Source organism: Pristiophorus japonicus, chromosome 4, assembly GCF_044704955.1.
Source record: "Pristiophorus japonicus isolate sPriJap1 chromosome 4, sPriJap1.hap1, whole genome shotgun sequence".
Taxonomy (NCBI): domain Eukaryota; kingdom Metazoa; phylum Chordata; class Chondrichthyes; family Pristiophoridae; genus Pristiophorus; species Pristiophorus japonicus.
The window spans coordinates 128,972,397-128,998,328 of record NC_091980.1 but is presented as its reverse complement, the minus strand read 5'-3'; the positions used below and the strand labels follow the sequence as shown (position 1 = coordinate 128,998,328).

Genomic DNA, 25,932 nt, shown 5'->3' with positions numbered 1-25,932 from the left:
CTCCTATTTTTCTATGTTTCCTTTGTTAATTGGTGCCTGGATTCAAGGAAGATTCCTGATTGACAATCCTTGAGAGCCAATCATCATTGGTGATGTAATTCCTTCTTTGAATGCCGGCTGTCCCAGCAGTATAAATACAGGAGCTTGTGTGAGAAAGGGTCAATACTAGAACTGTGCAGCTGATAGTGAGCAGTAATCGTGCAATATACATAGTGAAGATGGCTTCCCAGGTGTGTCAGAATTACCAGAAGGACTGTGAGGTTGCTGTCAACAAGCAGATCAATGGCCGCTGCACTGCCAGGGCAGAGAGAGAGCAGACAAGGTGGGCCGACAGAAAAAGCTGTCAGGGACACCGTTCAACGGTTCATGGAAATGTTTTCGCAAATTTGGGACGGATTGAAATGGGGCGGAATAGCGGCAGTGCGCGCTTTGCTGGCGTGCTTGCAGCAGTCAGCAACAGCGGGGCGGAAGTGGGGACAGGCAGAAAAAACCCGAGCTGAATTTGGGTTGGGGTGGCCAATGGAGTGGAACGCAGCGGCCATTCGTTAAATAGACCACATGACATTCATTTGCAATGTGCGATAGAATTAGATCATGAGGCACCCTGTGAAGGGCTGTGCATTTATATTTTATTCACATAGGCAGCCCTTTTAAAGCAGTGCTGTCACCATGAAGAAAGTGTTTAGTAAACCATGGTTCTTGTTCATTTTTGAACAAGATGCAATGATGCAAGTTGCCTGAAAATGCATCACTGTTCTGTTTGCACGTGATGCCATTGTGTATAAAAAAGGTCTGTGGCTCTTTGGCTGGTCTCCCTCCAAAATAAAGCAAGGGTTTGCCCAAACACCTTCTTCCTGAAGATTTTTCAATATGCATTGGTTTATTCCAGAAGGAAAATATCCATCTTAGCAACTCTCACCTAACCTGTTTCTAACATTGAAAGGATAAGCTAGTCAGGAAACTCCTATTTGATATTGTCTTTCCTTCAAAAAGAAAATTCTAGAACACAAGCATTCTGCATTCTAGGGGGGAGGCCATCTTAGACTGGGTGTTGTGTAATGAGAGAGGATTAATTAGCAATCTCATTGTGCGAGGCCCCTTGGGGAAGAGTGACCATAATATGGTGGAATTCTGCATTAGGATGGAGAATGAAACAGTTAATTCAGAGACCATGGTCCAGAACTTAAAGAAGGGTAACTTTGAAGGTATGAGGCATGAATTGGCTAAGATAGATTGGCTAATGATACTTAAGGGGTTGACTGTGGATGGGCAATGGCAGACATTTAGAGAACGCATGGATGAATTACAACAATTGTACATTCCTGTCTGGCGTAAAAATAAAAAAGGGAAGGTGGCTCAACCGTGGCTATCTAGGGAAATCAGGGATAGTATTAAAGCCAAGGAAGTGGCATACAAATTGGCCAGAAATAGCAGCGAACCTGGGGACTGGGAGAAATTTAGAACTCAGCAGAGGAGGACAAAGGGTTTGATTAGGGCAGGGAAAATGGAGTACGAGAAGAAGCTTGCAGGGAACATTAAGGCGGATTGCAAAAGTTTCTATAGGTATGTAAAGAGAAAGAGGTTAGTAAAGACAAACGTAGGTCCCCTGCAGTCAGAATCAGGGGAAGTCATAACGGGGAACAAAGAAATGGCAGACCAATTGAACAAGTACTTTGGTTCAGTATTCACTAAGGAGGACACAAACAACCTTCCGGATATAAAAGTGGTCAGAGGGTCTATTAAGGAGGAGGAACTGAGGGAAATCTTTATTAGTCGGGAAATTGTATTGGGGAAATTGATGGGATTGAAGGCCGATAAATCCCCAGGGCCTGATGGACTGCATCCCAGAGTACTTAAGGAGGTGGCCTTGGAAATAGCGGATGCATTGACAGTCATTTTCCAACATTCCATTGACTCTGGATCAGTTCCTATCGAGTGGAGGGTAGCCAATGTAACCCCACTTTTTAAAAAAGGAGGGAGAGAGAAAGCAGGGAATTATAGACCGGTCAGCCTGACCTCAGTAGTGGGTAAAATGATGGAATCAATTATTAAGGATGTCATAGCAGCGCATTTGGAAAATGGTGACATGATAGGTCCAAGTCAGCATGGATTTGTAAAAGGGAGATCATGCTTGACAAATCTTCTGGAATTTTTTGAGGATGTTTCCAATAAAGTGGACAAAGGAGTACCAGTTGATGTGGTATATTTGGACTTTCAGAAGGCTTTCGACAAGGTCCCACACAGGAGATTAATGTGCAAAGTTAAAGCACATGGGATTGGGGGTAGTGTGCTGACGTGGATTGAGAACTGGTTGTCAGACAGGAAGCAAAGAGTAGGAGTAAATGGGTACTTTTCGGAATGGCAGGCAGTGACTAGTGGGGTACCGCAGGGTTCTGTGCTGGGGCCCCAGCTGTTTACATTGTACATTAATGATTTAGACGAGGGGATTAAATGTAGTATCTCCAAATTTGCGGATGACACTAAGTTGGGTGGCAGTGTGAGCTGCGAGGAGGATGCTATGAGGCTACAGAGTGACTTGGATAGGTTAGGTGAGTGGGCAAATGCGTGGCAGATGAAGTATAATGTGGATAAATGTGAGGTTATCCACTTTGGTGGTAAAAACAGAGAGACAGACTATTATCTGAATGGTGACAGATTCGGAAAAGGGAAGGTGCAACGAGACCTGGGTGTCATGGTACATCAGTCATTGAAGGTTGGCATGCAGGTACAGCAGGCGGTTAAGAAAGCAAATGGCATGTTGGCCTTCATAGCGAGGGGATTTGAGTACAGGGGCAGGGAGGTGTTGCTACAGTTGTACAGGGCCTTGGTGAGGCCACACCTGGAGTATTGTGTACAGTTTTGGTCTCCTAACTTGAGGAAGGACATACTTGCTGTTGAGGGAGTGCAGCGAAGATTCACCAGACTGATTCCCGGGATGGTGGGACTGACCTATCAAGAAAGACTGAATCAACTGGGCTTGTATTCACTGGAGTTCAGAAGAGTGAGAGGGGACCTCATAGAAACGTTTAAAATTCTGACGGGTTTGGACAGGTTGGATGCAGGAAGAATGTTCCCAATGTTGGGGAAGTCCAGAACCAGGGGTCACAGTCTAAGGATAAGGGGTAAGCCATTTAGGACCGAGATAAGGAGAAACTTCTTCACCCAGAGAGTGGTGAACCTGTGGAATTCTCTACCACAGGAAGTAGTTGAGGCCAATTCACTAAATATATTCAAAAGGGAGTTAGATGAAGTCCTTACTACTCGGGGGATCAAGGGGTATGGCGTGAAAGCAGGAAGTGGGTACTGAAGTTTCATGTTCAGCCATGAACTCGTTGAATGGCGGTGCAGGCTAGAAGGGCTGAATGGCCTGCTCCTGCACCTATTTTCTATGTTTCTATGTTTCTATGCAGCATAAATACAATCATTTTATACAATATAATGCCAATTCTGGATGCATCATATTTTCTATTATTAGGGACTACATCACAATATGATCTTCCACTACTCTTAACTCTATTTTATTTCATTCCTGAAATGGAGCCAGCTGTTACATAAGATGCTAGGTATCTAGATCCTAGAAACGGCTCCACCTGCCGTAATGGTCCATAAAGGTGTCACGTGCAACCTCACCTCCTCAGTGTAAGAGCTTCCATTATATTTACTGTCACATCACACATCAGTGTAGGTAATGAAACTTATAGTTTGGTTTCCCTTACATTGAGCAACATGAAGAATCTCCACCATCTTGACATGCTTAAAAGCAAATTCAGTGGAGCATTGAGGAATTCTTGTTCTCCCTTCTCTCCTGAAGGTGCTGACTCTTAATGGTACTGGCAGCCCTCTGATACCTCACTCCAATGGCCATAGTTGATGTGAATCTAGACAGCGAGTATTCCCAGACTCTTCATTTGTTGATGGTATTCCAGCCAAGCCTAATTCTGTTCTTGTCTGTGATCCACAAACCTTTCAGCTCACGTCACTATACTGAACAGGAATTGGAAACTTAGCTGCCTTGGCTCAGTGATAACATTCTCATTTCAGAGTCAGAAGGTTGTGGTTTCAGGCCAAACTCCAGAGACTTGAGAACAAAATCCAGGCTGACACTCCAGTGCCGTACTGAAAGAATGCTGCACTGTTTGGATGAGATGGTAAATGGGGCTTAGGTGGATTTGGAAGATCCCATGTTATTATTCAAAGAAGAGCAGGGAGTTCTCCCAGGTGTTCTGGCCAATAACTATCCCTCAACCAACATCACTAAAACATTATCTGCCCATTACCACATTGCTGTTTGGGATCCTGCTATGCACATTTTGGCTGCTGCATTTCCTTCATCATCATCATAGGCAGTCCCTCGGAATTGAGGAAGACTTGCTTCTACTCTTAACATGAGTTCTTAGGTGACTGTACAGTCCAATACGAGAACCATAGTCTCTGTCACAGTTGGGACAGATAGTCGTTGAGGGAAAGGGTGGGTGGGACAGGTTTGCCGCCCGCTCCTTCCGCTGCCTGCGCTTGATTTCTGCATACTCTCGGTGATGAGGCATTTCCTACATTATAGCAGTGACTATACTTCAAAATAAACGTACTGTAAGTTTGCTGTAAAGCACTTTGGGATGTCCTGATGATGTGAAAGGCGCTGTAGAAATGCAAGTTCATTCTTTCCTCCTGATGTTTCACCAGGCACGCTGTAGCACGTCTAGCAACAGATCAGTTAACTCTGCACAGGCTGGCGATCAAACTGGGGCCTTGGTCTGTGCAGTTAAGTTACAAGCTGCTTTTTGCAATGAGCCATCAGGGTAACAAGCTGGTCATCGCCCTAGCCAGAATGTCCAGGGTTTTCCACATATTTGACAAGGTCTCACACAAGAGATTGGTGTGCAAAATTAAAGCACATGATACTGGGGGTAATGTACTGACGTGGATAGAGAACTGGTTGGCAGACAGGAAGCAGAGTTGGGATAAACGGGTCCCTTTCAGAATGGCAGGCAGTGACTAGTCGGGTGCCGCAGGGCTCAGTGCTGGGACCCCAGCTATTCACAATATACATCAATGATTTGGATGAGGGAATTGAGTGTAATATCTCCAAGTTTGCAGATGATACTAAGCTGGGGGGCAGTGTGAGCTGTGAGCAGGATGCGAAAAGGCTGCAGGGTGACTAGTACATGTTAGGTGAGTGGGCAAACGAATGGCAGATGCAGTATAATGTAGATAAATGTGAGTTTATCCACTTTGGTGGCAAAAACACGAGGGCAGAATATTATCTGAATGGCGGCAGATTAGGAAAAGGGGAGGTGCAACGAGACCTGGGTGTCATGGTTCATCAGTCATTGAAAGTTGGCATGCAGGTACAGCAGGCGGTGAAGAAGGCAAATGGTATGTTGGCCTTCATAGCTAGGGGATTTGAGTATAGGAGCAGGGAGGTCTTACGGCAGTTGTACAGGGCCTTAGTGAGGCCTCACCTGGAATATTGTGTTCAGTTTTGGTCTCCTAATCTGAGGAAGGACATTCTTGCTATTGAGGGAGTGCAGCAAAGGTTCACCAGACTGATTCCCGGCATAGCAGGACTGAGATATGAGGAGAGACTGGATCGACTGGGCCTGTATTCACTGGAGTTTAGAAGGATGAGAGGGGAACTCATAGAAACATATAAAATTCTGACGGGACTGGACAGGTTAGATTCAGGAAGGATGTTCCGAAGGATGTAAAGTCCAGAACCAGGGCACATTGTCTAAGGATAAAGGGTAAGCCATTTAGGACTGAGATCAGGAGAAACTTCTTCACTCAGAGAGTTGTTAACCTGTGCAATTCCCTACTGCAGCGAGTTGTTGATGCCAGTTCATTGGATATATTCAAGAGGGAGTTAGATATAGCCCTTACAGCTAAAGGAATCAAGGGGTATGGAGAGAAAGCAGGAAAGGGGTACTGAGGTGAATGATCAGCCATGATCTTATTGAATGGTGGTGCAGGCTCGAAGGGCCGAATGTCCTACTCCTGCACCTATTTTCTATGTTTCTATGTTCCTCCTATGTTTACCTCTCCATGATGAGTCTTGTATTCCTTGTTGCTGCATTCTGAAAAGTTGGCAATTCTCCAGTTTGATGAACCGGCTTTAAGCTGTATTTCTCTGGACTTCCTTCCCTGGGGGAGAAGAGTCTTTGGGCAGTGAGGACGTCAGGTGTGTAATGCAGGGGGATCTTGTTGATTTAATGGACTGCTTCCTGTAAAAACTTCCCTCTATTGAGGTTTAATATCTGAAACCAGCTCAGCTGCTGCCTGAGTGTATGACAGAAGAGCACAAACCTGGTCAGGGGCCTGTTGACCTGAGACAACATTCAATTTCAGTGGGAGGACTGTAGTGAGTGAAATGTGGGCAGGTCCTCACTAGTGTTCTCATTAATTGGAGGTGAAGTACTGAGAATCCTGGTGTTGGAGCCCTGCTCACTGCTGAGATCTCTATTGCACTATTGCTGTGTAAACTACTGGAGTGGAGGATTTTTCTCACTCCATGCCCAAACTTGGATTAGAATGGAAGAATAATCATTTCTATTGTGCCTTTCACTAACTTGGAATGTCCCAACGTGCTTTGTAGTCAATGAAGTAGTTAAGTGTAGTTACCTGTTATATAGGAAACACAGCACCCAATTAGAGCACAGTAAGCTCCTACAAACTGCAATGAGATAATGTTCGGATCATCTGTTTTAGTGGTGTTGGTTGAGTGATAAATATTAGCCAGGACACTGCAGCGTTCTCCTCTGCTCTCTGAAGTATTACCTAGAGCAAAGGAGTAGGCCATTGGCCCCTCGAGCCTGCTCCATCATTCAATAAGATCACAGCGTTTCTTCTACCTCATCTCCACCTCGTTCACTGTCTCCATATCGCTTTGTTCCCTTAATATCGAATAATCTATTGATCTGTCTTGATTATACTCTTCTGGGGTAGTGAATTCCAAAAATTCACCACCATCTGAGGGAAGAAATTTCTCCTCCACTCAGTCCTGAATGGCCGACCCCTTAACCTGAGACTGTGATCCCTGGTTCTTGACTCCCCAGCCAGGGGAAACATCCTCCCTGCATCTACCCTGTCCAGCACTGTAAGAATTTTGTAGTTTGTTTCAATGAGACCACCTTTGATTCTTCTAAACTCTAGAGCATATAGGCCTAGTGTAAATCTCGCTTCCTTGAGATCTTTCACATCCACCGGAGGACAGACAGGGCCTCTGTTTAATGTCTTGTGTGAATGACAGGAACTATTACTTGTCCAGGAGTAGAATTAAGTTTTACTGGACATCTCTAATCCTGTTATAGGAAGGAGTGGCTATCCAACTCCGATTAGTGAAGTGAATTGCACTTTAGCTAGTGAACAAATGGTAATTATTTTTGAAAGATTCAGAATTAGCTAACTAAGTGGAAAAGTAATCTTGCCTTGTATATGAAGATCAATGTCTGAAAAAGCTGTTTGAAATTCTCTTTGCAGTCCTTTTACTTTGACCGGGATGATGTTGCCCTGCGTCGCTTTGCTGTGTTCTTCAAGAAGCAGTCACATGAGGAACGTGAGCACGCTGAGAAACTGATGCAATTCCAGAATCGGCATGGAGGATGGATCATCATGTCTGACATCAAGGTTTGATTCAATAAACGATTTGCCTTCTTTCAGGATCCCCATGGACTGATTGTTTTAAATACTTTCTAAAGCAATTGGTTCCAATTTTATTCCATGGTTCTGGTGGTGGAAGGCAGTAATTCTATATTCCTGTGTCACATGGTGTATGGTAACCTGGGTGTCTCGTTGCTTTTTCACCTGTTTTCCTTCTACTTTCTCATATTTTGATTAATTGATTGTAAGTAAACTGCCTCTTCAGAAACCAGAGCAGGATGAGTGGAGCAATGGTCTGGAGGCGATGCAGAGAGCTCTGCAGATGGAGAAGAATGTGAACCAGAGTCTGTTGGATCTGCACAAATTCTCCACCGGGAGCACCGGCCCTTATGTAAGTTCCTCATGTGGGTTTTTGGGTAAGTTGGAATATTGCTGTCCTCGAGCCTATTCCAAAGATCTCTGCCCAATAGTGTTGTGTTGGAGTATCTCTCCTGGCTTCTTCAGTTATTTGGGGAGAGGACCGGGAGGTTGGCCTCCTGTGGACATAAATGTGTTTCCAGGATCTAAGCACCCATTGTACAGGAGTTGGAGCGTCATTAGAGCAAATTTACATCAATCTTAATTACCCCACTTGATTTTTCTCCAGTCCAAGAGGATTAAAATCACAACTTTCGAGGGATAAGTTCGGATGTTGCTTGATATCTGGCACTGGCCATAACTCGTTTTCCTCTTTCAGTTTTGTGACTTCCTGGATACCCACTACTTGGATGAACAAGTGAAGATGATTAAGAAGCTGGGAGATCACATCACCAATTTGAAGAGACTGGGAGCCTCTAAGAATGGCATGGGAGAGTAGCTGTTTGACAAACACACCATGGGGGAGAGTTACTAAACTGACTGATGGGATCAAGCTTATTGTGTTTCGTACTTGTATTTATATAATCAGATCCCTGTCTTGTAGGGAATGATGGCTTGTGATTTTGTACAAAGAGCTGAGACCCATCACTCTAAATAAACTGTTCAACATTGGACTGGGTTTTGTCTCCTTGTAAGTTTGAGTGGTTGCTTATTTTTCATTTAACATAACTTGGTTTACACCAAACAAGAGTTGCACTGAGCTGTGCAACAGTTATATGGGATTCAGTCCTATGAAATGTGTTTTCCTCTAGTGTAATGTTGATGTATCGACTGAGATATTCTGGCACCTGTTGTAAGATCTAAAATGTTCAAGGGTGTGTTCGGACAACTGACAACCCAATGGGATATTGGCCCAGTGACCAAAAGCCTGGTCAGAGGTATGTATTAAGGAAGTACAGTGATGTTTAGGAAGGGATCTCCAGAGCTTGGGACTTAGAAGCTGTATAAAATTAACTGTTCCAACTATCTGCCCTTGCTTAAATGACAATTCAATCCAACAAGATGTGACATTTGTTAAACATAGAGGGTTTTTGCCAGTAAATTAATGTTGCACCATTTCAGTGCAGTGAAGAAAAAGTCCTGGATTAGCTTCCTATTTAGTGTATCAGCCCTGTGAAGAGCAGTTTGTATTCAATAGCTGCTACAGATCCTGTTCAGTTATTCAGGTAGTTCAGTAACTGGACTCACCACTGCTGCTATCGGCTTTCTATTAAGCTTTGTAGGCAGACAAGCAATATCTCAGCACATGGAACTCTGGGCACTACAATTGGGTGAGGAGGGAAAGCAACAGGTGGCATCAGCTTGCTGTCACAGCTTCAGTGGTGTAATGTCTGTAGCTCCACACTGTGGACATATTGTGTTATTGCACCAGAGTGTTTAATAAACAGTCAAGTCACCTGACAAGAGACAGCTTCTACAGAGAGTTCCGGAAAGCTGCTCCATCGTAAAAGCTTGTGTGCTGTGTGATTTGTGAATCTATCACAAATGGTGGCAACGAATGGGATAATCGGATAAAACAAAGCTGAAATTTTTGTTGGTGAATGATTCAGCCAGCTGACAGAGAGACTTTGAGAGTTTTTGTATTTTAATTACAGCTACAAATTTGAGGTAAATTATGAGCACACTGTTGAACTGCCAGAGTTAAAATGGCTGCAACTATGGGAATGATGTGACATTTCAGGGAATATAAATGTGACCGGGAAAGGTTCAAAGCATATGTGGATTGGCTAGAAATGTATTTTGCTGCAAATAGCATAATCAAAGTCCCAGAGAATGCAGACCAGAACGGGGCGGTGATGGAACAGAAAATTATTTTCTTAACTGAAGCTGGGCCTGAGTTGTATGAAACGCTGATAAATTTGCTTGTGCCTGCCGGTCAAAGGACACAATGCTTGAGGAGATTTTCACAGCATGACAACCCCATACCCTTGGAAATTGCAGAAAGCTATCGTTTCGGTTTATGAAGTCAAAAGGCTGATGAAAATATCAGTGAATACATTGTAGCATTAAAAAAGCTATCTATTCGCTGTAATTTTTGAAACTTTCAGAACCGAGCATTGTGGGACCATTTTGTTCGTGATCAGAAGAAAGTTATTGACAATGTCTGACTTGACCTTTGATATAGCTTGTCAGACATCTAGGTCGATGAGCATGGCCGACCAATATTCATGAGAATTTCTATTATTTTCAGTCGCCAGACAACCAAGGTTAATCGCCTGCAGGTTCAAAGTAAAAGGCGGTGCGGGCCCAAAGTCTCAGAAACTAGAAATTGTAAGAGAGCATTGACATCCTGCTATCAGTGCCTGGGACATTACATTGCTCAAAGTTGTCCAAATGTGAAGGCAGAGTGTTTCTTCTGCAGGAAATCTGGGCATCTTGCGAAGCCATGCCGAAAAAATGGTAAACCAGTTTTCAAAACTATTTGTTCAGCTTTCAAAGCTATGAGTAAAAATCCCCAGATACTACACAGCATGGAAAAACAAAAACAGGACGAGGAGATGTTAGAGTTAAACGTCATCTGGAGCACGAGGTTAACGGACAGCGATTCGAAAAGTATCATAATCCACATAGATGTTGTGGGATTCAAGATACCCATGGAAATCGACACGGGTGCATCCGTGAGTGTAGTACCGGAGTCACTATACCTCGACAAATTGTGTGATTTCCAACTGGAGAAATCCAAGATAGAGCTGCGAGGCTACTTGGGAGAGAACATTTCTGTGGTAGGTTGTATCACCGTATCAATGAAATACAAGGATCAAGTTCTGAGCTTGCCTCTAATAGCAGTGGCAGGAGACAAGCCTGCCTTTTTAGGAAGAAATTGGTTGGGATCACTGAAGTTGTAGTGGAGTAAGATTTTTCGTGTTGAAATGAAATTTGCATCAACGGATGAGGTCATCAAGAATTATCCAAAGGTGTTCTGGAAAACGGGCAGTCCGATCCAAGGCTTCAAAGCGAGTGTCAGGGTGCAGAAGGACGCTAGATCGGTTTACTACAAGCCAAGTTCCATACCATATGCACTCAAGGAGAAAATTGAGCAAGAACTCAAAAGACTAGAAACTGAAAACATTATTTCTAAGATAGATCGATGTGATTGGGCTACACCCATTGTTGTTATACCTAAGTCCGATGGTAAGATACGATTGTGTGGTGATTATAAAGTAACCGTAAACCAGGTTCTAGAGGGTAATATCCCCAATACATTGCCAAATGTAGAAGATGTGTTCACAACACTGAAAGGTGGTCAGATCTTCTCAAAGTTGGATCTTACGAATGCCTACTTACAGCTTGAACTAGATGAGGAGTCCAAGTCATGCTTGACTATAAATACTCATCTAGGCCCATATCAATTGAATAGGCTACTGTTTGGAGTATCTTCTGCTCCTGCCATATTCCAAGGGGTGATGAACCAGATTTTGCAAGGTATTGAAGGGGTATAATGTTATTTAGATGATATTCTGATAACAGCACCAAATAGGCAAATTCATAATAACATATTAAATGAAGTCCTCAAATGGCTAGAGAAGCACAGAGTACGAGTGTCTGCTCGTAAGTGTGAGTTATTTAAAAACTCAGTGGAGTACTTGGGGTACAGAGTAGACAAAGATGGTTTATATCTAACCATGGCAAAGCTGGATGCAATCAGAAATGCACCCACTCCCAAGAATGTCACTGAACTTCCATCATTTTTGGGTCTTTTGAACTATTATGGGAAGTTCCTACCAAATTTTTCGACAGTATTACATCCACTGAATGAACTATTGAAAAAACAGATCCATTGGAAGTGGTCAGAAGAATGCGATACAGCATTCAAGGAGTGTAAAAGCAACTTGGTAGAGAGCACCATGTTAGTTCACTATGATGTTTCTCAGGAAATCAAGCTAGCATGTGATGTCTTTCCGTATGGAGTTGGGGCAGTGATCTCTCATGTAGCATATAGTTGGGAGGAGAGACCAATTGCTTTTGCTTCACGCACTCTCAGTGCCAGTGAGAGTAATTATGCACAAATTGAAAGGGAAGCTTTACATTAATTTTTGGGGTCAAGAAGTTTTACAAATACTTGTATGGTGGTAACTTTACCATCGTTACGGACTATAAGACCCTGACAGCAATCCTCCATCCAAAGTCCCCAGTTCCAACATTAGCTACAACCCGAACGCAGAAATGGGCTTTGATTTTATCAGCATATACATATGATATTGAATACAGATGATCAGCTGATCACAGTAATGCTGATGCTATGTCTAGATTGACTTCCCCATCACCAGTTACACCCAATAGGGAAGAAGTGTTTTATTTTTCATACAATGATGAACTGCCAGTCACAGTTGAGGAGATTGGTAGAGCAACCAAATATGACCCAGTGATGTCAAATGTGTATGAGCATATTGCAAATGGATGCCCAAACCAGTAAAAGACAAAGATATTCACCCATTCTTCTTTCATAGGAATGAATTATCAGTCGATAAAGATTGTATGATGTGGGGTGCAAGAGTGGTTATACCAAATAAATTCAGGTCCAAATTATTAACAGACCTCCATGACCAGCACTTGGGAATGTGCTCGACCAAGAGTTTTGCACGTAGTTACTTATGGTAGCCAGGTCTTGATAAAGATATAGAGTACATCGTGAGTCAGTGTACGACACGTCAATCGTTAAGCAAGCAACCACCATCAGTACCATTACAGCAATGGAAATGGCCTTCCAAGGTGTGGCAAAGGCTACATATTGATTTTGCTGAGCTAGAAGGATAATAATTGTTCATTGTGATTGATAGCCATTTGAAGTGGCTCGAGGTGTTTCCAATGTGGAAAATTACAACAAGTAAAACATTCGACATTTTGCAAAGTTTAATTTCTTCATTTGGCCTCCCAGAAGAAATTGTTTCTGATAATGGACCACAATTTCATTCAGAAAAATTTGCACAGTTCACGAGCAAAAATGATGTGAAACACCGTACCACCCTGCTTCAAATGGTGCAGCAGAGCACACTCTACAAATTGTAAAACGTGCCCTCATCAAACAAATGTTGGATCCAAATCCAAAGAAATGACAGTTGTCATTCGATCACAAATTGGCTAATTTTCTAATTACATTCCGTAATATTTCTCATACAACTACTGGTAGAACACCAGCAACGTTGTTTTTCAAACGACAGCCACAAACCAGATTCTCATTGTTCAAACCAAATTTGGCACAGTCTGTAGAAGAGATACAATTAAGACAGAAAGAAAATCATGATAGAGGTAGAGTAAAAGAAAGAAGTGTGAAATTAAATCAGGTGGTGAGCATGAAGGACCATCACTATAAATGGGTAAAGTGGTTATTCGGAAGATTGGTGAAGATATTTGGTCAAGATGTTTGATAGGTTAGGTTTGTTCACATTGATCATATTTTACCTTCAGACATGGAAGGAGTTGAAGGTGGGAATGATTTAATTATTTCTGACTCATCAGACAGTTTTGATACACCAGTAGCATATCCTACACCTAATGTACTGGAAACAAATTCAAGAGAAAAATCATAATTTAATCTGAGTCCGAGTTGGGAAAACAAACAGCCTGAAGATAGAGAGAGTTCAAATGGAAATTAAGGGCCCTTAGAGGAAAACGTTCCTCAGGATCAGCCTCGATTGAGTTTAAGTTCAATACCATGTTTGGAAGGTTCTATTTGAGAGCAAAAGTATCCTCTTCGAAACAGAAAACAAGTGAATAAGTTTAATTTGTAAATACGGCAAAATAAGTTCATATCCTTTGTTACGTATAACCATGCAAGTTATGTGTGATGATTGTTGTTATAATAACTTCTTCATTAAGGAGGGAGAAATGTAATGTCTGTAGCTCAACCTATTGGGCATCTTGTGTTACTGCACCAGAGTGTTTAATAAAGTCAGGTCACCTGACAAGAAGCAGCTTCCACAGAGAGTTCCAGAAAGCTGCTCTATCTTAAAAACATTTGTGCCTTGTGCTCCGTGACTATCACAATTGGTTAGTGTGGGATGTTATATATGTGGACTTGTATTTACTCTGTACAGCCACCAGAGGGCTCTTCCCCTGGAGTCCCAAGGAATCCAATAATTCCTTGGGAGCACAGGTATTTAAGGAGGCTTCACAGGTTGGAGAGGCACTCTGGAGACCTGCAATAAAAGACAAAGGTCACATTTTACTTTGAGCTCATATGTTCAGTCTGACTCTTTCTCCATACACAGCAACTGGCGATGAGATACAGATAGTGAACCCAAAGATGCAGAGAACAGTGGGCATCCTGGAGAGAGATGATTGGGAAACTTTTGTGGAGCGACTCGACCACTACTTCGTGGCCAACAAACTAGATGGGGAAGAGAGCGCTGCCAAACAAAGGGCCATCCTCCTCACCCTCTGCGAGGCATCATCGTATGGCCTCATGAAGAATCGGCTCACTCCAGCGAAACGCAAGGAGAAATCATACGATGATTTGTGCACACTATATAAGGGGGTGGTCCCAGGGGTCAGGTTCACCTCTGCCCAACTTGAGCGGTTCGAATTGCTCCCATTCCCTTGGGTTCTAAACTCTGGATTTATTTAGGGGATGTGACAAAGTGCAAAGGACACTGGTTTGATGCAAAAGAACTTCGATTTTATTACACTCAAGAAAATACAATGTCAAACTAATCACTCTAATAAAGAACAATACATTACACATTCAAGGGGGGGGGGGGGGTTACAGTAAAATTACACCTCCCAATACCTAATTCTAGCTAGGTTAGACTCCAGGACAGACAGGGACTATGCTTACCAATCCTTTCTGGTCCGTTAGCGGTAGTTCTCAATTTGGGGGTTCGTTGAATTCTGTAGGACCTGCTTGCCACACCCCGAATGTCGGCAAAGACTTCTTACTATGCAATCTTCAGTAACTTGAATAAAAGCATTGTGACGGTTGAGACCAAAAGATCTGTCTGTAACTGAGTATTCTGTTCACTACTATAATTCCTGGGTCTAGAAATGATGGGGGGGGCGGGGGGTGATTTGAGACCACCACCAACTTAGTACTCTGGCTTCACGGAGCTCCCACATTGCTGGTCTCTCCAAAGTCTGACTTCACCCCCAAAACTGACCAACAAGTCTGCAGCAGCAGCATGGAGTTTGGTTCCATGAGCAACGTGCAGTATCTCCCACAGGACCTATGCAGTGGGAGTAGTGGAAGCTTACTTCCAATTAATATATAAACTGTTCTTCCCAGAGCAGTTACCATTCTTGAAATTGAATTCTTCCTGGCAATGAAATGGTTCGACTGTAATTCTTTGGCACACTCCTTGCATTTTAACAAAATTACAACAGCTGAGAGCTTATTGTATTGAAAGATTAAAAAGAGTTACCATTGATGCATGGAGCAGAAAGAATATCTATCACCAGTGGAAGGAATTACTTTGGCCCAAGCTTAGAGTTCACACCCTGCCAATTCTCTTCCGTTCACCCTCCTGTAAGACACTCCCTTAAAACCTTCCTGTTTGACCACAAGTTTAGTTATCTTTCTGGTCTCTATTTAGAGACACTCCTGCAAAATGCCTTCGGACCATTTATGTTTAAAAAGGAGCTATACAAAAAAAATCAGCAAGTTGTTGTTACAGCATTTCTCTCCACCTCTCATTGCAACACAAACATTTAACTGCAAGAAGATAAATGGCTCCCAAGGTATAAACAGAATTAAAGTTCGATCTTCAACATGCAACACTAAGGGCCCAAGTTTCCACATGATAAAAAATGGGCGCCCCTCCGCGCTGGGCACCCGTTTTTCGCGCCTAAAACAAAACTCGCGATTCTGGAGAGCCCTGCAGCTCCTTGTCTGTTTGGCACGGCGCCCAGGGGGGCGGAGCCTACACTCGCGCCGATTTTGTAAGTGGGAGGGGGCGGGTACTATTTAAATTAGTTTTTTTCCTGCCGGCAACGCTGCACGTGCGCGTTGGAGCGTTCGCGCATGCTCAGTGTGAAAAAAACATTGGCACTCGGCCATTTTTGTAGTTCTTTGTAGCTGTTTAGTTTTTGAACATTTTTTAATGAAAGTACATTGCCATCAGCACAGAGGCTTCTTGTAGCAGTGAGAAGGGTGCAGGAAGCCTCAGAAAGTTGAGGCAACCGTTTCCCGGTGACCTCCCCCTTTTGCCGTCGGGAAATGGCTCCTCAATTTCTGAGGCTTCCTGCAGCCTTCTCTCTTTCCCTCCAGCCGTCTGGAACGGCTCCATTCCCTTCCCACCCCCAGCGTTCGGTCGGCTCCCTCCCTTCCCACCGGCCGCCTCCCTCCTTCCCCGCCCGGCTCCCTCCTTCCCTTCCCCCCCCCCCGCCCCGCCTGCGTTCGGCTCCCTTGTTTTGTGAGGCTTGCTGCACCATTCTTCCTGGCTGAAGCACTTTCACACAGGTTTATTTAATCTTTTCTTTGCTTATAAATGTTTATTCAGGTTGGATTTAATTGTATAATATTTGTTGAAGTATAAATAAGGATTGATTGTAGAATTTAATGAGTTCCCTTCCCCCCCCACTCCGTTCTGGACACCTGATTTGTAACCTGCGCCTGATTTTTTAATGTCTAGAACAGGTTTTTTCAGTTCTACAAAAATCTTCACTTGCTCCATTCTACTTTAGTTTCGAGTACATTTTCACTGTGGAAACTTTCAAATCAGGTGTCAGTGGCCAGACACGCCCCCTTTTGAAGAAAAAATTATGTTCCAAAGTAGAACTGTTCTACCTGACTAGAACTGCAGAAAAAAAAAATGTGGAGAATTGCAAATTCTAAGATAGTCCATTCTCCACCAGTTGCTCCTAAAAATCAGGCGCAGATCATGTGGAAACTTGGGCCCATAATGTCTAGCTCAATAAATTAGACTTACAGCTGAAGAGGAAGAAAAAAAGCTGTTGCACAGCCGAGTGTAATTCTTGCCAGATGTTAATCTGACAATAAGCAACCACTCAAATTTACAAGGAGACAACCTAGTCCAATATTGGACAGTTTATTTACAGTTAATTGCATTTCACATCACAGCCTGCACAAAGACAAGCTGACATTCTCTACAGTATAAGCTCACAATTATATAAACACAAGCTTCAGTCACTCTCCCCCCAGGGTGTGCTTGTCAAACAGGTACTCTCCCACACCATTCTGAGGGGCTCCCAGTCTCTTCAGGTTGGTGATGTAATCTCCAAGCTTCTTGATCATCTTCACTTGTTCATCCAAGTAGTGGGTCTCCAGGAAGTCACACAACTGAGGGAAACTAGTTATGTCCAGCAGCAGATATCAAGGATCAGACCTTCCCCTGGAGTTGAGATTTAAATCCTCTTGGACTGGAGAATAGTCAAGCAGGGCAATTGAGATTGATGTACATTTGCTCTAATGATCCAGTAACTCCTGTACAATGTGAGCTTAGATCCTGGAAACATTGGGACACATTTACTTGTCAATGTCCACAGTAAGCCAACTTCACAGTCCTCTCCCCCACCCCCTGAAGAATCCAGGAGAGACCCCCCCCCCTCAAAAAACAAAGCTGTTGGGCATGGAGCACTTTTGAAACAGCTCAAGGACAGCAATGTTTCACCACCTCCAACTTACCCAGAAACCCACATGTAGGAACTTACATGAGGGTCAGTGCCCCCAGTGGAGAGAGTTTGTGCAGATCCAGCAGACTCTGGTTCACATTCTTCTCCATCTGCAGAGCTCTCTGCATCACCTCCAGACCATTGCTCCACTCATCCTGCTCTGGTTTCTAAAGTGGAAAGTGACAGGCTGTTAATTTACAATGGAACAAACAAAATACACAAGACAGTACAAGGAAAATAGAGGTTTCAATCAGTCTAAGGGGAGCCAGACAGGCAGCCACACGCTTATGAAATCCAACCTTGATGTCCGCCAAGATGATACGGCCTCCTCACCGATTCTGGAATTCCATCAGTTTCTCAGCATGCTCACGTTCATGTGACTGCTCCTTGAAGAACTCAGCAAAGTGACACAGGGCAACATCATCCCAGTCAAAGTAGAAGGACAGCAGAGAGAATTTAAAATAGCTTCTTTAGACATTGATCTTCATATACAAAGAAAGATTATTTCCCCCAGTTAGGGAATTCTTAATCCTTCAAAAATAGATATCATTTGTTAACTAACAAAATGCCATTCACTTCATCAATTGGAGTTGAGCTTCACCTGCCTATAACAGGATGAAAGGTTCAACCAGCAAAGAAAAGCTATAAACTAACATTCAAGATTATATTTCATGTCCAGTCAAACAAAATTCTATTCCTGGAAAAGAAATACCTCCTCTACTCTGTCACTCACACAAAACATTAAACAGAGGGTGTCTGCTCAGGTGGATGTGAAAGATCTCAAGGGAGTAGAGTTTGAGCAGACTCAGCCTCTTCTCTAGAGTTTAGAAGGACAAGGTGATCTCACAATACAAAATTCTTACAGGGCTTGAAGGATTAGATGCAGGGTGGAAGTTTGCCCTGGCTGGAGTCTAGAACCAGGATTCAATCTCAGAATAAGGGGTCAGCCATTTAGGATTGAGATGAGGAGGAATTTCTTCCCCAAGGGTGGTGAAACTTTGGAATTTTTGATCCCAGGGGTTGTGGAGTCTCAAATTATATTCAAGACAGAGCAATAGATTTATGTATACCAAGGGAATCAAGGGATATGTGACAGAGCAGGAAGTGGAGTGAATACAAGATCAGCAATGATATTGAATGATATTCTAGGTACTACTGCAGTGAGCAGGGGCATTCTCTGCAGTGTCCTGGCCAATATTTAACTCTTTTTGGGAGTAAACAAAAAACATTAAACCGTGCCCCCCCCGATCTGGGGGAAACACCAAACATTTACAGGCCCTTTTATTTTTTTTTTGTGGTTTTTTTGAGGGGTTTTTTTTGGCACAAAAACATATTTTTTCTCCAAGTGCCCCCTATAAAAGGGGAGGGGGACACAAAGCACCGGCAATTAAAACAAATTAACTTAAAAACATAAAATCAAATTAAAATTTGGTTGCCGGGCGTGATGATGCACTCCAGTCCCTCCGGTGCCCACCTCTCGCGGAAGGCCGCGAGCGTACCGGTGGACACCGCGTGCTCCATCTCCAGGGACACCCTGGACCGGATGTCTGTGCGGAAGAGAGGCAGGCAGTCTGGCTGAACGACCGCCCGCTGCCTGGACCGGCTGATGGCACCCTTGGCCGTGCCCAGGAGCAGTCCTACGAGGAGGCCCTTGGACCTACCCGCTCCCCTCCGCACAGGGTGCCCGAAGATCAGGTGTGTGGGACTGAAGTGCAGCCAGAATTTCAGGAGCAGCCCCTTTAGATAACAAAACAGGGGCTGCAACCTCGTGCATTCAATAAAAACATGGAACACGGACTCTTCCAGACCGCAGAAATTGCAGGCGGCCTGGGAGCCCGTGAACCGGCTTAAAAGTTTATTGCACGGCACTGCTCCGTGCACCACCCTCCAGGCCAAGTCCCCGACAAATAGTGGGAGGACCCCTGAGTAGAGTGCCCTCCATCGGGGACCCCCGCCTCCTCCGGACGGCAAGATGGTACGCCATGGCGTGTCCGGACGGCAGGCGAGGATGGCAAAGTTGAGAGTGTGCAGGAGCAGCCCGTACAGGAAACCCCTCCGCGCGGAACTGAAAGGCACGGAGGGGATTTCCCCGAGGCGGCTCAAGTTGAGGTGCCGGCCCCCGAGGGAGGTTCCGGGGTTTGGCACCGATGAGGAATTCCGTCCGGACGGGGGTCAGTTCGGACGGGATCTCCCCACGTGCTTGAGCCTCCTCGATGCACCTAACGGAGTCGGGGCCCAGAGCTCTTTTTAGCGACTCGATGGCATCGGCCGCGTGGCGGGCGTTGGCAGAATTTAGGCGCCACACCAGCGTGTCTGGCGCCATCCAGCCCGCTCCTCTGCCATCGAGCAGGTCGCTGACCCTGGTCACCTCTCGTCCGACCGCCATAAAAAACCTCCGTCGTGGAGGTACGGATTCCCGAGCAGCGGCTCCTGCAGGACGGCCGCCACTCCAGCCGGTGGAGAGCTGCGCTTGGTGGAGACTTTGTTCCAGACCCTGATGAGTTCCTTGTAAAAGACAGGCAGCTCCCGGAGGGCAGTCCTGATGCCCCCACACTCACAAACAGGAGCTGCGTGTCGTAGTTGAGGCCGTGCTGCTGGCGGAAGAAATACGTCGCCAGAGCACGCCACCCAGGAGGGGGCTCGACGTAAAGGTATCTCTGCAGGGTCTGAAGACAGAAAGTCACGAGCTGGGTGCTGACGCACACCAACGACTGACCGCCCTCCCCAAGCGGGAGCCTCAAGACCGCCGCAGAGACCCAGTGCTTCCTGTTGTTCCAGAAGAAGTCCACCAGCTTCTTCTGTATCTTGGCGACAAACGCAGGGGGAGGGGTCAAAGTGACCAGCCGGTACCACAACATTGCAGCCACCAGCTGGTTTATGACTAGCGCTCGACCCCTGTAAGACAGCACTCGGAGCAGTCCTGTCCAGCGCCCTAGGCGAGCGGCGACCTTGGCCTCCAGCTCCTGCCAGTTCGCCGGCCAGGCTTCCTCGTCGGGGCTAAGGTATCCCAGATAGAGGAGATGGGTCGTGCTCCAGGCAAAAGGCCTGAGCTCCTCCGGCAGGGAGTCCACCCGCCACTGACCCACCAGGAGTCCGGAACATTTTTCCCAGTTGATTCTGGCAGAGGATGCGGCCGAGTAAATCTCCTGGCACTCACGCATCCTCCGCAGGTCAGCGGGATCCTCTACCGCGAGGAGCACGTCATCGGCGTAAGCCGAGAGGACGACCTCCACGCCCGGCCCTTGCAGAGCCAGTCCCGTCAACCTCGTCTGCAGGAAAGGCTCCATTGGCCAATATTTATTTCAAACCACACTAAAACAGGTGATCGGATCATTCTCATTGCAGTTTGTGGGAACTTACTGTGCACTAATTGGGTGCTGCATTTCCCACATTAGAAACATGAAACACCTTCATTGGAATGTCCCAAATTGCTTTAGCCAAGGTAGTGACTGACACTATAGAAATGATTATTCTTCCATTCTAATCCAAGTTTGGACATGGTGAGAAAAATCCTCCTCTAGTAGTTTAGTCAGCAATAGTGTAAGAGATCTCAGCAGTGAGCAAGGCTCCAACACCAGGATTCTCAGTACTTCACCTCCAATTAATGAGAACACTAGTGAGGACCTGCCCACATTTCACTCACTACAGTCCCCCCACTGAAACTGAACATTGTTTCAGGTCAACAGGCCCCTGACCAGGTTTGTGCTCTTCTGTCACACACTCAAGCAGCAGCTGAGCTGGTTTCAGATATTAAACCTCAATAGAGCAGCTGCTACATGGAGCAGTCTATTAACTCAACAAGATCCCCCTGTCTTACACACCTGAAGCTCTCACTGCCCAAAGATTCTTCTCCCCCAGGGAAGGAAGTCCAGAGAAATATAGCTTAAAGCCAGTTCATGGAACTGGAGAATTGCCAACCTTTCAGAATGCAGCAACAAGGAATACAAGACTCACCATGGAGAGATAAACATAGGAGGAACAAAGCTCCATGTTGATCTGCTTGTTGACAGCAGCGTCACAGTCCTGGTGGTAGTTCTGACACACTTGGGAGGCCATCTTCGCTATCTAAATTACACTATTACTGCTCACTATCACCTACACAGTTCTAGCACTGACCCTTTCTCACACATGCTCCTGTATTTATACTACTGGGACAGTCTGCATTCAAACAGGGAGTGACATCACCAATGATGATTGACAATCCCTGAGAGCCAGTTAGGAATCTTCCCTGATTCCAGGCACCAATTAACAAAGAAGAGGGAATGTGGGGCGGGGTCGAGACCCAGAGCCAATCAGAGCTTTGGATAACAGGCAGGTTTGGGAGATCAGTCTCGGTGATGTCACTGTCTTTGGGTTCCTTGACCTCCCTCGAATCTGAAAATGTCTCGTTGTTTAACGTTCTCAGGTGAATGAAATGATAATTTGCTATTTTCAAAAAGCTCAAGGAGTTGAGATGCATCCTTTGCTATTTGATGACTTTTCCTACAATTGTTCCTTTATCGTCGCTGGATCAATATCCTGGAACTCCCTCCCTAACAGCGCTGTGGGAGCACCTTCACCACATAGACTTCAGCGATTCAAAAAGATCCCATGGCACTGTTTCTAAGAAGAGCAGGGGAGTTCTCCCCAGTGTCCTGGGGCCAATATTTATCCCTCAATCAACATAACAAAAACATTATCTGGTCATTATCACATTGCTGTTTGTGGGAGCTTGCTGTGCGTAAATTTGACAGCTGTGTTTCCCACAGTACAACTTCATTGGCTGTAAAACGTTTGAGAAGTCCAGTGGTTGTGGAAGGCGCTATATAAATGCAAGTCTTTCTTTTTTCAAGGGCAACTAGGGATGGGCAATAAATGCTGGCCTTTCCAGCGATGTCCACATCCCATGATTTAATATACAAAAGATTGAATAAATTAATCGGAAACATCTTTATGTGTTATGGAACCTACACCAGAGTTAGTCATTCTCATTATCAGATTCTTTGGAAGCGAGACCCATTAGACTTGACCTTCCTTTCAATAATTTTCCCCATCACACAATCCCTTTGAATGTAAAGACAGAAATTTCTCTTCCAGACAAACAGGCGTGTAATTTCCAGCCCACTCAGGGAGCTGCCCCCAGGGCTGTGCTCCTTTGTGGTCAGACTGTCGGAAACGTATCGTCATGGAGTGGGGTGAACATTGAGCGGGTATATTGTGTGAGATGCAAACAGTTAACCATTAGTGCAGTTCTGACCTCAGTGTGGGGAGTGCTTGTAGCTGAAGCATATCCGAGTTCAGCATGTTCAATGTGTATAGAGCCTGGGTTAGTCTATACTTGGAGTACAGTGCACAGTCTGGTCTCCATAGAGTCAGATAGATTCATAGAATAGTACAGCATAGAAGGAGGCCATTCGGCCCATCGAGTCTGCGCCGACTCTTTCGGAGAGCAATCCAGTTATTCCCACTCCCCCGCTCTTTCCCCATGTCACTGTAATTTTTTCTCCTTCAAGTATTTATCCATATCCACACTGAAGGCTACTATTGAATCTGTATCTACCACCCTATCAAGCCGTGCATTCCAGATCATAACCACTTGTTATGTAAAAAAGTTTCCCTCGTGTCACCTCTGGTTCTTTTGCCAATCACCTTAAATCTGCACACTCTGGTTATCGACCCTTCGACCATTGGAACAGTTTCTCTTTATTTACTCTATCTCAACACCTCTATCCAATCTCCTCTTAGTCTTCTCTGCTCTCAGAAGAATTTCACAGAAGGGATATAGAGGCACTGGAGAAGGAGCAAAAATTATTTACAAGGATGATAGCAGAACTAAGAGATTACATCTATCAGGAATATCTATCTATCATCGATGCATTTAAGGAGAAGTTAGGTAACACATGAGGGAGAAAGGAATAGAAGGATATTCGGATGGGTTGAGATGAAGAGGGGTGGGAGGAGCTCGTGTGGAGCATAAACACCGGCATGGACCCATTGGGCCAAATGGCCTTTTTTAATGCTGTAAATTCTATGTAATTCTTAAATCATGGACGCCTGCAAAATGTTTCACATCGAGTGAGCTGAAGACTCTTTTGTCTGAAACGTGAGGCTGCTGAACACATCAGCTGCAAACCCAACCCGACTGGTAGAATTGCAGCTCAACGTGTGAAATGTGGTGATATCGAAACCCCAAAAATGCCTTGCCAAGATGCAAAGACATTAACATGGAACAGCTGAAGACAGCAATTTCATTGCACGCACTGCAGTTCTCAGCCAAGTTCTATAAATTAACCAGTAAACACTGGATTATTGCTAGCGGCAGCATCATCAATATTTGAATTCATTCCTGGGATGAAGTAGACACATGGGAATCCAGTAGGATTTGGAAAGGACAATTGCTATTTGGTATGAAATGCACAATGGGCCTGAATATCAATCAATACAGTTCTGGAGGAGCTGCTGGTATTGGGTTTATACACTGAAGGAACAGGCCTGTGGGGATGGTGGGGGGTGGGGGCGTGGTGGTGGGGGGATGGAAAAAGTGAGATTTTCGGGACGAGTATCTATTTAACTTTGGTGTTTAGCTTAGTGTATTTAATGAAATACATTTACTCCTTATAGATGGATATTTTGTTGGAGTACAGTTCCACACCTATTCCTCACCCTTCAATACCTTACCCAATTCCTTACTCGTGTGGGAGCCTAGACAGTGAGTGATGGCAGGATAGGCAACCAAGAGTTGGGAGGGGTGGGGGGATGCGGGGGTGGCTGGCAAGGCGGGGTGTCAGGACCAAGCACAATAAACTATCCTCACTTTCCACACTAAAAGATCTTTTGAATTCTTTAGCCCCCAGGAGCTGGAGATGCTGAACCGTTGAGTATACTCAAGGCTGAGATCGAAAGATTTTTGGATTCTAGGGGAAACAAGTGATATGAAGATCAGGCAGGAAAGTGGGGTTGAGTTTGAAGGTCAGCCATGATCTTATTGAATGGCGGAGCTGACTCGTGGGCTGTATCCTGCTCCCATTCTTGTGGAGAGCAAGCCGCTAACAATTGATTCTCCAACACCACATTCCAGCCCCCAGGATAAGTTCAGTTAGCTCAGACACTGCTGGTCTGTACAGTAATTATTTGCATCTCAGCTCACAAAGCTGATCAGAAAGTCTGCAGCAGCAGCCGTGAGCTTGGTTACTGAGCAACTTCCCAGTAATAACCTAATGGGATCTATAGCAGTGTGCTGGATACCAACTGCTCTTCCCAGGGCAGGTACAATTCCATAGAATGCCAAGCGAGAACTGTTAGTTCACACTGCTGGGTGTGTATTATAGACCCCCCCAAACAGTGGGAAGGAGATAGAGGAGAAAATATTTAGGCAAATTACTGTGAAGTCTTAAAACCATAGGGAGTAATATTAGGGAATTTTAACTATCCAAGTATTGGTTGGGGCAAATTTAGTGTGAAGGGTATGAAGGTGCGGAATTCTTGAGATGCATTCAAGAGAACTTTTTTCGTCAGTATGTCGCACGACCAACACGAGAGAGGCAGTCTTGGATTTAATTTTGGGAAATGAAGCTGGGCAGTTTGAAGGGGTCTTAGTGGGGGAGCACTTGGGTGTCAGTGACCATAATTCAGTTAGATTCAAGTTGGTTATGGATAAGGACAAGAATAGGCCTAGAATAAAAGTTCCAAATTGGGGAAAAGCTAATTTTGCTAAGTTAAGGAATGATTTGGCCATAATGGACTGGAAACAGCTACTTGTGTGTAAATCAGTGTCGGAACAGTGGGAGGCATTCAAGGAGGAGTTCCAGAATGCTCAGGCCAAACATGCTCCCTTAAAGAAAAAGGCTGGGAAAAATAATTCTAGAGCCCTCTGGATGTCTAGGGACTTACAGTGGACGATTAAGAAAAAAAGGGACACTTATGTCATATATCAACGGCTAAATACTTTAGAATCTTTAGAGGAATATAGAAAGTTAAGAGGCAAAATTAAAAAGGATATTAGGAATGCTAAGAGAGAATGAGAAATTCTTGCCCAGTAAAATTAAGGAAAACCCTAAGATGTTCTATAAATATATTAAGAGTAAGAAGGTAACTAAAGAAAGGGTAGGGCCTATTAGAGAACATGAGGGTAATCTTTGTGTGGCAGCGGAAGATGTTGGTAGGGTTCGGAACGAATACTTTGCATCTGTTTTCACAAAGGAAAGGGGTAATGCAGATACTGCTATAGAGGAGGAGTGTGATATTCTGGATGAAATAAATATAATGAGAGAGGAAGTATTAAGGGGTTTAGCAGCTTTGAAAGTAGGTAAGTCCCCAGGCCCAGATGAACTGCATCCCGGGCTTTTGAGCGAAGTATTAGAGGAAATAGCAGAGGCCTTG

General features: G+C 44.6%; 2 pseudogenes; one reads left to right on the top strand and one right to left on the bottom strand.

The window, feature by feature from the left end:
• Nucleotides 1–218: 218 nt before the first annotated feature.
• Nucleotides 219–8,485, top strand: LOC139262524 (ferritin heavy chain B-like; annotated as a pseudogene).
• Nucleotides 8,486–17,089: 8,604 nt separating this feature from the next.
• Nucleotides 17,090–21,630, bottom strand: LOC139262188 (ferritin heavy chain B-like; annotated as a pseudogene).
• Between the last annotated feature and the right edge of the window lie 4,302 nt (nt 21,631–25,932).